The sequence below is a fragment of the Helianthus annuus genome, chromosome 11, assembly GCF_002127325.2.
Source record: "Helianthus annuus cultivar XRQ/B chromosome 11, HanXRQr2.0-SUNRISE, whole genome shotgun sequence".
Taxonomy (NCBI): domain Eukaryota; kingdom Viridiplantae; phylum Streptophyta; class Magnoliopsida; order Asterales; family Asteraceae; genus Helianthus; species Helianthus annuus.
The window spans coordinates 142,421,202-142,436,952 of NC_035443.2; positions in this window are offsets into that span (position 1 = coordinate 142,421,202).

Here is a 15,751-nt window from a genome sequence, read left to right on the forward strand (position 1 = left end):
CTCAGCTTTCTTTGACTTGACCACCATATCATCTATGTACACCTCCATAGTTTTTCCAATTTGATCTTTGAACATCATATTTACCAGCCTTTGATATGTTGCACCTGCATTTCTTAGTCCAAAAGGCATGGCAATATAACAATATAAACCGGTTGGGGTCATAAAGGCTGTATCCTCTTGGTCAGATGGTTCCATCTGAATTTGTTGGAATCCAGATGATGCATCCATAAAGGTCAGCAGTTCATGCCCCGCCGTTGCATCCACCATGGAGTCAATGTGGGGTAATGGGAAAGGATCCTTGGGACATGCCTTATTCAAATCAGAGAAATCGACACATACCCTCCACTTTCCGTTTTTCTTTTGGACAACAACCACATTGGCTAACCATTTTGGATACTTTACCTCTCTGATCATACCTGCTCGAAGTAGTCTCTCTACTTCTTTCTGATGGCATTCCTTTCTGGTGCAAACTTCCTCCTTTTTTGATGGATTGGTTTGATAGACCTGTCAATGCCAAGTTTGTGAGTAATAATATCCTTAGATATACCTGTCATATCTTCATGTTTCCAAGCAAAGGTAGATTTTCTTCTTTTGAGGAAGGATATCATGTCTTCTTTCATCTTGCCAAGGATCCCTGATCCGATATAGATTTTTGATTCAGGATCACTATGATCCAAGAGGATTTCATCTACATCTTGTTCCCTTGCCTCCAAGACATTCCTTGGAGGATACTGTAATTGCTATTGCTCCCTTGGCTTCGAGGTTGGCTTCATAGATGAGGTATAACAATCCTTAGCCTCCTGCTGGTCACTATCGATCTTGATTATTCCCCATGGGCTAGGGAGCTTCACACATTGATGGTAGGTAGATGGAACTGCTTTCATGTCATGTATCCAAGGCCTGCCAAGAATAACGTTGCAACAAGATAAACAGTCAATAACACAAAATTTTTGGTAATTATGTAATCCTTCCACGTAGATTGGGAGTTTGATGTCCCCCAGAGTTTTCTTCGTTTCCCCACTGAATCCTACAAGCACGGAGGATCTTGGTGTGATGTCTGATTCTGGGATTCCCATCTTCTTCAAGACATCAAGCTGGATAATGTTCACTGAGCTCCCTCCGTCAATAAGGATCCTGCGGACAAAGTGGTTAGAGATAAAGAGAGTGATAACTAAACTATCATGGTGAGGATCCTGAATGTTAATGCGATCATCCTCATCAAATGTTATCATCTTTCCTTCTGAGACACTTGAGGTTCTAATAGGCCTTTCTCCATTATCCATTTTTGATTCTTTTGCATGTCTTTTGGCCGCTGAAAAGGATGTACCACAAATGTCTGATCCTCCGGATATAAAGTTAATCACTTGTGCGTTTGCCGGAGGTGCTGGAGCCTTTTCAGGGATCCTTTCAGGATCCTGGGTCCTTTGCTTTTTTCTCCCCAGCAATTCTTTTAGATGCCCCTTGCTTAGCAGGTATCCAATTTCTTTTCTTAAGGCTATGCAATCTTCAGTTAGATGCCCGAAATCCTCATGGTATGCACACCATTTGGACTTGTCTTTAGTCCCGGATGGTTTATCATTCTTCCTGGGCCACCTAGCCTTTTCACCTAGATTCTGCATTGCAAGGATTAGTTCATGATTATCAACGGAAAAACAATATTCTGAGATTGGAGGATATTCTTCATCATCCTCTTCTTGGTCAACAGCATGCACATTCTTGTTCTCGTTTCTGTGGTAGGATTTGAACTTGTTGCTTTTGAAGGAGGATCCTTGCTTATCTTGTTTTGAGGATCCTACTTGTCCTTCCTGGATCCTCTTGTCATCCTCTAGTCGGATAAACCTGAGTGCTCGAGTTCTTACTTCATCTAAATTCCTGCATGGTGTCATAACAAGATCATCATAGAATAATGAATCCTTAAGCAGTCCCATTTTGAAGGCTTCAACAGCCGTAGCCATATCCAAGTTAGGGATGTCCAAGGATTCTTTACTAAATTTAGTTATATAATCCCTTAATGATTCATTATTATTTTGAGTTATCCTGTACAAATCACTAGTTAATTTTTCAAATTTTCTACTACAAGAGAATTGGTTATTGAATAAATTAACTAAATTGGCAAATGAAGTAATAGAGTAAGGGGGAAGACTTAGCAGCCACTTAAGAGCTGATCCAGTAAGAGTGGATCCAAATCCTTTACATAGGCATGCTTCCTTCAATTTTTCTGGGATAGGATTGATCTCCATCCTCTCCCTGTATTGTGCTATATGCTCCTCTGGATCCGTTGTGCCATCATACAACTTCATGGTAGGGATATGGAACCTTTTGGGTACCTCTGCATCAAAAATTGGTGGTGCAAAGCGAGATACCTTGTGGCTCCCATCTGCAATCTCTGGGATAGGCTTGACTACCCCTGGAACACTTGAGATCATGTCCTTTAGTTTCTGTAATTCCCTGGCCATAGCATGATTGGTACCTGTATCCTGCATGAATCCATGGTTAGTGGTAGGATAATTATTTAAAGTGTTACCTCCCATTGGGTTCAAGTTAGGGAATCCGAATTGCTGGGATTCTGGAACAATGGAGGGACCAGTGGAAGCAATGGTCTGCATTGGAATGAAATCCCCTTGATGGACATCTAGACTTCCTGTTTGCAAACTTTTTAGGGATCCTGGCATCTGTAAGGATCCTGGTATCTGGGATGATCCTGGAACGAAGGAGGATCCGTGAACCTGGGATGATCCTAGAACAAAGGAGGATCCGTGAACCTGGGATGATCCTGGAACAAAGGAGGATCCTTGGCCCTGGAATGATCCTGGAACAAAGTAGGATCCTCGAAACTGCTGTGCCCCCGGATAGGCTCCCGGATTCATGAAGGATCCCATGTATTGAGGATAGGATCCTACAGGCTGAAAATGTGAGTCTGATGTCTGAGTCATATGACAAGGCAGACCAGGTCTAGTTCCGGCGACTCCGCTCCCACGTTCATCCACCAAAATATTCTCCAGGATCCGGAGAAAGAAATTTGCACCTTCGATGGTGCACACTTATCGGCCCTTAAAACCTCCGGCATTTTCCCAAAAGGGACAGTGTTCCGGCCGTTTGATCGGGAAATCCGATCAGACATGGTTTCCGACGAGTGGTTGTGTTTCAATGCTTTCCCCTTTACTCTAGGGCTACAATTTCCTTTTTCTGAATTTATCACCGAGTTCTTTGACGTCACAAAAATTTGTTTTAGTCAAACAATGCCAATGCTTTGGCGAGTCTTGTCCGTTCTTGATCAAATCAAGAACAACCATATCCCTGATCTTTCTGTTCATGATCTCCCATTAGCATACCGACTTAGGTGCCACGGTTCTTGTCGATTCTTGTTTTATTCTACTTCCAGTGACCCACTAATCCTCCGAGCCACCAGGAATGAAGAGGAATGGAAATCCAAATTCTTTTTCGTAAAAAGAGATTCAATCCCTGGTGGAGCGGATTATCCGGTGCATTGGTTGAAGAAGGGTAGGATTTAGGGTTTAAAGATGATCCTGCTTGTTATCCTGCTTTATATCCTGAACTGACTTTGTCGTTTTCTTGTACAGCTGATTTTAGGAAGCTAGCACCTCCCCTTGCAGATTCTCAAAAAAGAATAGACGCTATCAGGCTCCTTCCGGAAGCAGAGAGAAGTTTCAACCCATCTCCAGCAACTCCAAGCCCTCTTTCAAGCGCAACCATGTCTGGTAAGGATCCTGCAAGATATCCTGTAGACACATGTTTTTTATTTGATATCTTTAGGAAAGGTTTAGAATTTTACTCCCTGTGTGCAGATTCCAGCAAAGTTCCAGTCTATCTAGACCTTGACGAACTCGACAGCTATCCAACTCCAACCTTAGTCAAGAAGGAGGCTCCTACTGCCACCAGCTCCAAGCCACTTCCAGCTCCCAAGGCCAACCCAAGGACTCGTGCTTCCACAGCGAAAAAGAGGAAGGGCCTTGAGGTCAGTGCTCCAAGATCAGGAGGGTTCTCCTATGACGATCTCAGCTTTACCGATTCCTTAGAGCCGATGACATCCTTCCTTAACAAGGTAATATCCTGACGCATACCCTGCATATATATCCTGCACACATATCCTGCCTGGATATCCTAACAGGATATCCTGATAGGACATCTTGGTCATTATAGATATATAGATTCTAACTCGTACCTGTTATTGATGCACAGGGCCTCCAGCATTTGCTCCACTTGTACAACGATGCATGTGGTACTGTCGCCCTCCATGAAGCCAGGATTAAGCAGCTCGAAACCACTGTTGCCGACCAAGGTGCCATTGCCGAGGCAAAGAGCCGGCACTATGAGGATAAGCTGAAAAAGGTCACCCAGGATGCTGAGCTCAAATTGGCCACCATGCAAATGGATCACGATCAGGCCATGATCAATTTCCGGGAAGGAATCAAGACTTCCGCTATTGTCTCCCTGTTACAAGCACGCATCAAGATGGCCTATGAGGCCAAGGAGACAGGTCTTGTTTGTCCATCCTGGCCAATTGAATCCTGGGTAGCCAAGCTGAAGGAGCTCGGAGGCAACGCTGTGCCACTCCCATCTGAAGCCGGTGAATCTTCCAAGTCAGCAGAGGTGGCGGATCAGGCTGGAGACAAGAAGGATGCTGGAGCGGATGCTGGTGAGGATGCTGGACAGGATGCTGGAGAGGATGCTGGTGCTGAGAAGCCGGGGAAAGCAGGAGAGGATGCCGCTGTGTGAGGGCAGCTGAGTGGGCGATGATGGATATTGATGCCTAGGCCGGAGCCCACTTTTTTTTAGGTTTGACGGTTGATGTCTCGAACAATTTACTTTTCTTGTCTGTTGAACAATTTTAATTTCCTGCACGTAGACAATATGATGGCCAAAGGTGGAGGGATCCTGAGTTTCAGGACGAAGCCCTTGGTCATCAGTTAGTATGGTTTGTTTTAAACGCTTTTAACAAGTGAAGGTGGAGGTATCTTGGGTTCCAAGACGAAGCCTTCATTTGTTAAGTAAATATGTTAGGAAACTAATTATGCTTTTGGTGGATGGGTCTCGGTTTGAGACGAAGCCAATTGCATAATCTTTTGCTATGTTAATAATATAACCCTTTTTTGGCTTTATCATTGTCGTCGTCGATATATAAATTTCACTTGTGAAAATTGTTTTGTTTGAACATTTTTCGGAACACATTATAAATGTATCCTGGTAAATATCCTGAAAAATATTCTGATTAAAATACAACCTATTAGTTGTCTAAATAAAAAGGAAAGATCATACCAGAGATTCTTAGTGAATCAATTTCAATTCCTCATCATAGGCTTGTCCCCAGTGCATACTTATAAACTCGAATCCATCCTCAGAATAGTATGACGTATGTCCCCTGTACTTAACATAGAAACACAAATGTATTCATATTTTTTACTCGAATGAATTCCACATACCTCAGGGCAAAACTCTTGATATCCTGAAATGAACCCTTAGTATACTGGGGATAAACCCTGAGTTTCATGCGCTACAGGCGGGAGTGTATAAACTCCAAGACTTAGAAAGGTGAAAACCTTTAAACCTTAGAGAGTATGAAAATACCCTTTCGTGAGAGAGGGTGATCAATCCTCATATACCTTTAGAATTCAGGATATAGCCAACAGTAACGAAATTGTCAGCCACTTTTACATGGACTGGTCCCGCCACCTTGAACTATCCCTGAATAACTTGCGCTCCAGGCGGGGTGTTTAAACCCAATTCGGGAGAAAGGTGAATACCTTTTGTTTTGGTCAAAAATCACACAAGGATAATGTAACCAAACTTTATGTAAACGGGGTATGATGCTTGGTTAATTATGAAAGTAAAGGATCACTTCTGTGATAAAGATGCAAAGACACAATGATTTATACGAGGAAAAAGCCCTTGATCAATGGATGATCTCCGGCATAAAAAACCTCGGGTGATGGCAACTACCGATCACCAACTTCAATATAATAAAAATGTAGTTACAACTTCGGATAGTAATGAGCTGAGTACAAGGATCACTGAGTGTCTAAGTGTTTGAGAGTTGTGTCGTATGTCGTGTGTCTTCTTCCGAATGAGGAAGAGGGGTATTTATACAAGTGTAGGTGACTTATTTTAGGTAAAAGGACTAATTATCAGCTCATTACCCCTTTAGAAATAAAGACAATCTAGCCTAAATTGCTGCCCATGAATCAAGCCATGTTTCCATATCCTGTGCAACGTCCTTCTTCAATTAAGCTCTTGCCATATTTGTGAAGACGCGTCCCTGGATCATGATGTCTAGAGCATATCCTGCTAGATGGTCCTGCAAAACAATATTGTATTAAGCGGAAGTGGCCGTTAGTATGAGGATCACCATAATGTCCCATGATCCTGATCCTGGAGTCCTGCCGAGGATCACTGTCTGCCAAAGAAATAAGGATCACTGGTTAGGATCATGTGTAAGGATCACCTATAATAAAAATCCAGCCCTAACACCTTTAAACCTGTGAAGGGATCAGTATCCCTTAAACGTGAGAGAGGGGGCCAATCCTCTAATCTTCTGAGTTATCCTGAGTACACATCCTGGAGCTATATCCTGGAGCATATGCTGCAAAACAATTGTAAACTAAGGTGGGTGTTAGCTTGGCTAACACCCCTCCGATGCCTAAGTCAGTATTGGGTTCAAGATAATAAACATATATATTTAAAAGAGATAGGATACATACCATTCTGAGATAGAAATTAAATTCTATTCTTACTTGAAATAGAGCTTTAAGTGTACAGCATTCCAAGACCTTGGTAGCATATCCCCTTCCATATTCTTGAGTCTATATGCTCCTTTCCCTGCTTCTGATTCAACTTCGTATGGTCCTTCCCATTTTGGAGCTAACTTGCCATCGGCAGGATTAGTAGTATTCTGAAAAGCCTTCCTTAGCACCCAATCACCCACTTGAAATCTCCTAGTCCTTATATTCTTGTTATATGCTCTGGATATTCTTTGTTGATATGCTGCCATCCTTAGCCTCGCTGCGTCTCTTCTTTCGTCTATGGTATCCAAATCTTGACATAAGGCTTCAGGATTCTGTTCAGGATTCTGTAGGATAGATCTTGCAGTAGGTATCACCATTTCCATTGGAATTACTGCTTCTGCTCCGAATACTAAGGAGAATGGGGTTTGGCCGGTTGCATTTTTTACCGTTGTCCTGTCAGCCCATAACACAAAGGGTAATTCCTCTGCCCATCTTCCTTTTTTGGCTCCAAGTCTCTTCTTTAAGTTGTTCACTATTATCTTGTTTGAAGACTCAGCTTGCCCATTCGCTTGAGGATGCACCGGAGTAGACGTTATCATCTTGATTCCCCAACTCTTGCAAAAGTCAGTAGTCCTTTTGCTTATAAACTGGGACCCATTATCACAAATTATTTCAGCTGGTACTCCAAACCTGGTCAGGATATTCCTCTTTATGAAGGATACTACTTCTTGGTCTCTAACTTGCACAAATGCTTCAGCTTCAACCCACTTAGAGAAATAATCCGTCATTGCCAGCATAAAGACTTTTCCTCCCGGAGCTTTTGGTAACTTCCCTACTATATCCATCCCCCATTTCATGAACGGCTAAGGGGATGCTACAGGATATAGTGGTTCAGCTGGTTGATGCAATATGTTACTATGCCTCTGACATGCATCACATCTTCGAGCATATTCTGCAGCATCTTTTCTCATTGTTGGCCAATAATAACCTGTCCTCAGCACTTTCGAAAATAATGACCTGCCCCCGGTATGGTTACCACAATCCCCTTCATGTATATCCTGAAGTACTTCTTTGGCTTCAGGATCCTCCAAGCATCTCAAGTATGGCCCTGCAAGAGATTTTTTATATAGAATATTATTTATGATAGTGAATCGTGATACCTTCATCCTAAATGCCTTAAGATTTTCGTCTTCGGGAATATGTCCTTCCTTGAGATATCTCATAATTGGGGTTGTCCAGGATTTAGGATCCTTTCCAAGATACACCACTTCAGGATCTTGGATACTTGCTACTTCCTTATGCTGAGGATCCGTTGCAGGATACAAGATATGTAATATCGGTATTGGGATTCCCTCCGGTATCCTGATTGATGATCCCAAGTTTGCCAATGCGTCTGTTTCGGCGTTATCCTCTCTTGGTACCTGTTTAAGTTTAAAAACATCGAAATATCCTGCTAATTTTTTAAGAATACCGAGGTATTCCATTAGTTTCTCACCCTTGACTGCATAGGATCCATTAAAATGGTTAGTAATTAACAAAGAGTCAACATATACTTGCAAATTTTTTATACTCATATTCTTAGCCAATTCTAATCCTGCGATTAAGGCTTCGTATTCTGCCTCATTGTTAGTAGCAGGGAATTCGCATCTAACAGCCTGGGGTATTATGTCCCCCTGTGGCGATTTTAGTAGTATTCCTAATCCTACTCCTCTTACATTAGATGCACCATCGGTATATAATGTCCAGGATCCTGAGGATTCTCCTAACTGTTGAACTTCTAGGTCTACCTCATCCTGAATGTCACTACTAAAATCAGCCACAAAGTCAGCTAGAGCCTGAGACTTTATGGCATTTCTAGGTTCATATACTAAATCATAAGCACTCAACTTTACTGACCACTTGGCCATCCTGCCCGACATTTCTGGTTTCCTAAGCACATTCTTAACAGGATAATTAGTTTTAACATGAATCCTATGTGTTTCAAAATAATGTCTAAGCTTTGTTGATGCCATTACTAGAGCCAGTATTAATTTTTCTAAGTGAGAGTACCTAGTTTCAGCATCTAATAAACTTTTGCTAACATAATAAACAGGATACTGCTGACCTTCGTGATCCTTTACGAGTACTGCACTTACTGCATTCCCTGATACTGCCAGATACAAGGATAATGGTTCACCATCCTCAGGCTTCATCAATAGAGGTGCGGTTGAGAGATACTGCTTCAAATCCTGCAGGGCTGCTTCATGCTTCTCACCCCATTCAAATTTCTTGTTCTTCTTCAGGATATCATAAAAGTCTTTGCATTTTTCTGAGGATCTTGAGATAAATCTATTTAATGCTGCCACTCGCCCTGTTAATCGTTGAACATCCTTCATATTTGAGGGCGGTTTAATATCCAAGATGGCTTTAATTTGCTCTGGGCTTGCTTCTATTCCTCTTTTGGTTACCATATATCCTAGAAATTTTCCTGCCCCCACTCCAAAATGGCACTTAGCAGGGTTCAGCTTCATGTTATACTTGTCCAGGATATCAAACGCTCCCTTAATATCCTGGAGGTGATCCTGAGCTTTCTTTGATTTTACCACCATATCGTCAATGTACACCTCCATGGTGTCCCCCAGTTTGTCTTTGAACATCATGTTTACCAATCTTTGGTATGTTGCACCTGCATTTTTCAAACCAAAAGGCATAGCTGTATAACAATAAATACCTGTTGGTGTCATAAAGGCAGTATCCTCCTGGTCAGAAGGCTCCATTTGGATCTGTTGAAATCCTGAGGATGCGTCCATGAAGGTCAGCATTTCATGCCCGGCAGTGGCATCTACCATTGCATCAATGTGGGGGGAGAGGAAATGGGTCTTTAGGACAAGCTTTGTTCAAGTCTGTGTAGTCTACACAAACTCTCCATTTCCCATTTTTCTTCTGTACCACAACCACGTTTGCTAGCCACCTCGGGAACTTAACTTCTCTGATCATCCTGGACTTCAATAATCTCTCAACTTCCTCTTGGATAATTGCATTCCGCTCAGGGGCGAATTTTCTTCTCTTTTGTTGTATAGGCTTGAATGACCTGTCAATTCCAAGCTTGTGAGTAATAATGTCTTTAGATATACCTGTCATATCCTCATGCTTCCATGCAAACGTTGACATCCTGCATTTCAAAAAGTTAATTAATTGTTCTTCAATATCCTGAGGGATATTGGTTCCCACGAGCACCGAAATATCGGGATTATCCTGGTCCAGGATAATTTTCTTCACATCCTGCTCCGGATCCTCCACGATATCCTGGGCCCGCGTCTTTAATTGCTATGCTGCACTAGGTTTGGTTGAGGATTTCATCGAGGATGAGTAGCATTCTTTCGCCTCCTGCTGATCACTGTCGATCTTGACAACCCCCCAAAGGGTAGGGATCTTGATGCATTGGTGATACGTTGATGGAATGGCCTTCATATCGTGGATCCAAGGTCTTCCTAGGATGATGTTATAGCATGATAGAGAATCCATCACACAAAAACGTTGCATCTTGTTGACTCCTTCAACATATACTGGCAGCCTTATCTCTCCCACTGTGTTCCTAGCTTCTCCACTGAAACCAACGAGCACAGTAGACTTCGAAGTGATATCCATCGGAGACACATTCATCCTCTTCAGAGTCTCCAGTTGTATTATGTTGACGGAGCTGCCATTATCAACCAATATCCTACGTACAAAATGGTTAGCCACATATAATGTTATTACCAGAGCATCATGGTGAGGATCCTGGACAGTATCCCTATCATCTGCATCAAAAGTGATCACTTTGTCAGTTGTGAGCGTAGTCATCCTGATAGGTTTGTCTCCCCTCTCGGCCTTAGCTTCCTTTGCATGTCTCTTGGCCGCCGAATACGAAGTTCCGCAAATGTCGGATCCTCCTGAAATGAAGTTGATTATCTTGGCATCGGCGGGAGGTGATGCCGCTCGCTCAGGATCCTTCTCAGTATCCTGACCCTTATTCTTCTTCTTCCCTAAGAGATCTTTCAAATATCCCTTGCTTAGAAGGTAGCTGATTTCTTTCCTCAGAGCGATGCAATCCTCAGTCATATGTCCAGAATCTTCATGGAAAGCACACCATTTTGACTTGTCTTTCCAATCTGCTTTTTGTTGATTCTTCCGAGGCCACCTGGCTTTATCTCCCAAACCCTGCATAGCATACATTAGTTCAGGTATATTAACAGAAAAACAATATTCAGATAATTCAGGATATTCTTCAGGATCCTCGTCTTCAACAGCATTCACTCTCTTGTTATCATTTCTGCCATATGGCTTAGAGCGATATGGTCTATATGAGGATTCTGATTTCCTGTTAGTCGATTCATATGTCGAGGATGCATTCATCTTTTCTTGCATTTTTCTGTCATCCTCTAACCGAATATATCTTAGAGCCCTGTTCCGGGCTTCATCCAGGTTCCTGCATGGGTTCATTACAAGGTCTTGATAGAATTGAGAATCCTTTTGCAGCCCCATCTTGAGAGCTTGCACAGCTGTTGCAACATCAAGATGAGGAATGTCTAGTGATTCCCGGCTGAATTTGTTCACATAATCCCTAAGGGATTCCTGAGGCCCTTGTGTTATCCTGTAGAGATCACTTGTTAATTTTTCAAAGCTTCTACTACAAGAAAATTGACTATTAAATAAATTTACTAAGTGAGCAAAAGATGTAATCGAATGTGGAGGAACATTCAAGAGCCATTTTAAAGCCGATCATGTCAAGGTTGAACCAAAACCCTTGCACAGGCACGCTTCCTTGAGCTCCGGAGGGATAGGGTTGATCTCCATCCTTTCCCTATACTGGGCAATATGCTCTTCAGGATCCGTGGTTCCGTCGTAAAGCTTCATGTTTGGAGTCTGGAATCTTTTTGGGATTTCAGCATCACATATAGGATGCACGAATCGAGATATCCTGTGGCTATCCTGGGATACTTCAGGAATTGGCTGCACCACCCTAGGTACACTGGATATCATATCCTTTAATTTCTGAAGCTCCCTGGATAATTCTGACGTTACAGTCGTATCCTGCAGAGATCCAACACTGTTAGTGGCAATAGCATTATTATTTGATATGTTACCCGTTAGAGGATTTTGCCCATATCCTGAAGCATATCCTGAGCTCCTCACAGTTGATATCCTGACCGAGGAGGGTATTTCAGGAGTATGATTCTGAGGAAGACTGGGCACGATATTCCCCCTGTTATCCTCAGTATACACAGCTGAACTAAAGTTCAACGCTCTGGGATGTAATGGAGTGATATTATCCTCAGCAGATCTGCTCGAGCCAGACTTCAGGAGTTGTATTTCCCTTAAAAGCATCTGGTTTGTTTCCTGTTGCTGCCTCATTTGTTCCTGCACACTTCCAAATAAGGTTAGAATTTCATCGTTAGAAGCTAAGACAGGAGCAGATCCCTGGACATTCCGAGCAGGGATAACATCTTGAGATCGTGTAGAGGCTGGCATCCTTGGAGGAGGTGGTGGAAGCACCGAACCAACTGTTGCAGAAGTTGTAGCAGACACAGTTGAAGAGCTCATGTTTGATCTTGAGGCCATTGTAAACAATGTGGCAAAAAGTTTTGAAAACAGAAAACCGATTAACGATTTCACAAAGATTTTTAGTAAAGAGAGCACCACTTGCCCCACGGTGGGCGCCAAATTGTTTTGGTCAAAAATTACCGAAGCAATTAAGTGATCAAATTAGTTAAGTGAGGTAGTGTGCTAAAAAGTGTGTTGAAAATATGCTTGTTAGGTTCTTTGAAAAAACAGTGTTCAGGATACGGCTCAGGATATTGAGCTGTATCTACGATCAAACAATGAGCAAAAAAGTAAAGTAAATGACACGAGATGTACGAGGAAAGCCCTTGATCAATCTAGATCGCCGGCATAAAACCTCGGGAGCTGACAATCGCAGCTGCCTAGTTCTTCTTATTGCTTTAAACTTCAGGATACAGTGCAGGATATAGATCAGATCGCTAAGTGTTACAATGAATTTTGTGAAAGTTGCGAGAGAGCAAGTGTTGAGAGTGTAGAGAGTGTGATTGTGATGTCCCGGTTGATCTGATATACCCACTATTTATAGTAACGAATTACAAACTAAAATTCCTATAAACATGGGATGCTCCGAATATTCCAATGTGAACGTTGTAGACCGAGTAATGCGGCTTCAACGGCTTCTTGTGAACGACTTGGACCGAGTCTTCAGTAGAAAAGGTCTTCATGAACGTTGCTAGCTTCTAACCCACGTACCTGCATTTAATCCGTTAGTGATCCTGAGGATACCATTCAGGATGTTACCAATATCCTGAGTCAGCATCCCGGATGTAAACAGATACAATAAACAAGATATATATCAAGATATTTTCCAGGATATGGGCTCAGAATTTCACCCATAACACCTGGTTATGGTATTAAGGGTTAGGATTCTAACTTGGATCGTCAGGTATGATCCTTAACTATTTTAAATCCTGTCGGCTGTTTATTCAAATGACCCTTGTATTTTGACAACTAAACCTGTGATCCTTAAAATATATTACTTTTGGGATTTTTCAACTATAGGATATTTGATCTTGGATCATATCTGTTTTGGTCAAAAATCACACAAGGATAATGCAACCAAACTCTAAGTAAATGGGGAATGATGCTTGGTTTATTGAAAAAGTAAAGGATCACTTTAGTATAAAATATGCAAAGACACAATGATTTATACGAGGAAAAAGCCCTTGATCAATGTATGATCTCCGGCATAAAAAACCTCGGGTGATGGCAACTACCGATCACCAACTTCAATATATCAAAATATGGTTACGACTTCGGATGATAATGAGCTGAGTACAAGGATCACTATCGTAATGTGTGTCTAAGCGTGTGAGAATTGTGTTGTGTCTTCTTCCGAATGGGGAAGAGTGTTATATATACAAGTGTAGGTGACCTATTTTAGGTAAAAAGACTAATAATCAGCTCATTACCCCTTTAGAAATAAAAGTAAATCTAGCCTAAATTGTCGCCCTTGAATCATGCCAAGTTTCCATATCCTTTGCAACGTCCATCTCCGATTAAGCACATGCTATAATTGTAAAGACGCGTCCTTTGATTATGATGCTAAGAGCGGATCTTGCTAGATGTTCCTGCAAAATATCACTTAATTCAATGAAGGTAACTGTTAGCATGAGGATCCTATAATGGTCCATGATCCTGATCCTGAAGTCCTGCTGAGGATCACTATCTGCTAAAGAAACAAGGATCACTGGTTAGGATCACATGTAAGGATCATATATCATAAAAATCCAGCCCTAACAATTGCCCCCAAAATATAAGGAGTTTATTGTAAATTAACGAGTTATATTTTGCTTTGATCCTATCTGTAACGGGCGACCCGGATAACTAGCCGTTATAACCGGACTAGCCGTTGCAACCTTTACGTCATTGAGGTGACATCCCTGCAAATCATGATTATAAATAGGAGATAGGGTTAGGATCAATCTGCATTTAAATTCAAGATATTCTCCCTTTATAATCTCTACTGAAGATCGATCAGGTATTCTCTTCTCTTTCTTCCTTCTTTTGCTCTGTTTTTCTGCTCCCTGTTTTTATTCTGCCATGAGTATGTTGCTCCGAAATTCCCCTCACAAGGATCACAAGAAGAACAGTCCCCTGAAAAGCCAAGGGATCGTCAAAGACTCTCCTACTGAGAGGTGCTGCTTCACTGATGCTCATGTTGATAGGATCCGTCACTGTTTTCCGGCGGATGCTATCTTCAAGTCATTCACTTCCACCGCTTTAAGCGATTCTGTTTCCGACACCTGGGTGGCCTTTCCTGCAACTCCGTTTACCATAGGATATTCATATCCTTTTCCAGCCTTCACCCAATCCTTCTTTTCCCTGACCGGCATGTCCTATATCCAAGCCATGCCGATGATCTGGAGGGTTCTGTATACCCTTGAGAGGATCATCGAGCAGGAGGGGATTGACTTAGGGATGTCGGAGCTGGCTGAGCTATATGATCTTACCACGTTTGGTTCCTGTCGATACTTGCTGAAACGGAAAGCCGGGGAGGATCACCCTGTTTTTAAGGTTACCAAAATGACACAAACTGGAAGCGACGTTTCTTCTTTGTTAGGAGGGATACCATCCCTAACGGGAAGGATCTGCCCAAGGAGTGGGCCACTCATGGTAGGATAGAGGATCCTGGAAGGATCACTATCAGACTTGTCTCTTATGATAAGGGTCACTAATGTCTTTCTTTGTTTTTTGTTTATTGTGCAGCTATCTCCATTGCTCATCTCAAGTTAACCCCTGCTGCAAGAGAGAGGGTTCTAGCTTTCAAGAAGCTTGATCCTGAAATCAGGAGTTTTCAAATTGCCATTCAAGATTCACAGGAAGTATCCTCCGCATCTGCCACAATGTCAAGTAAGTGTCTTCATTGAAAAGTAGTTCTATGTAGGATTAGTTAAAGTACTTATCTTGTTTTGATTATGTAGGTGCTGGGAAATCTGTCAAGTCTGCCTCCAAGTTTGGTATTGATGAACTTGCCAATGTCAAGCCTTCAAGGAAGAAGACCCCTGCTGCTAGTCCCTCTGCTTCAGCCCCTAAAGCTCCTATCAGGGGTAAGGGAAAGAAGAGAAAGGCTTCTGAGGATCTTCAAGGATTTCCCCTGATCCGCCAGCAGTTTCTTGATTATTTCAACGAGGTTAGGATCACTGCCCCTGTTGGTTATCCTGACGGTTTTAAGGATCACCTGTGTCTGACGTCATATCTTGTTTTTCTTGCAGAAATTTACCGAAATAGAGACTTATGTTAACCACGTTGAAGATCAAGACCGCCAAATTGCCGACCTTCAACAGATAGGTGTGCTGAAGGATCTCAAGATAGCTGATCTTGAGAAGGAGCTCCGGGCTACCAAGGATGAAGCTGTCAAAGCACTGATCAAGTTTGACTACGAGAAGCATGATATTACCCAGAATGCTAAGGTCTCTGCTGCGATAACC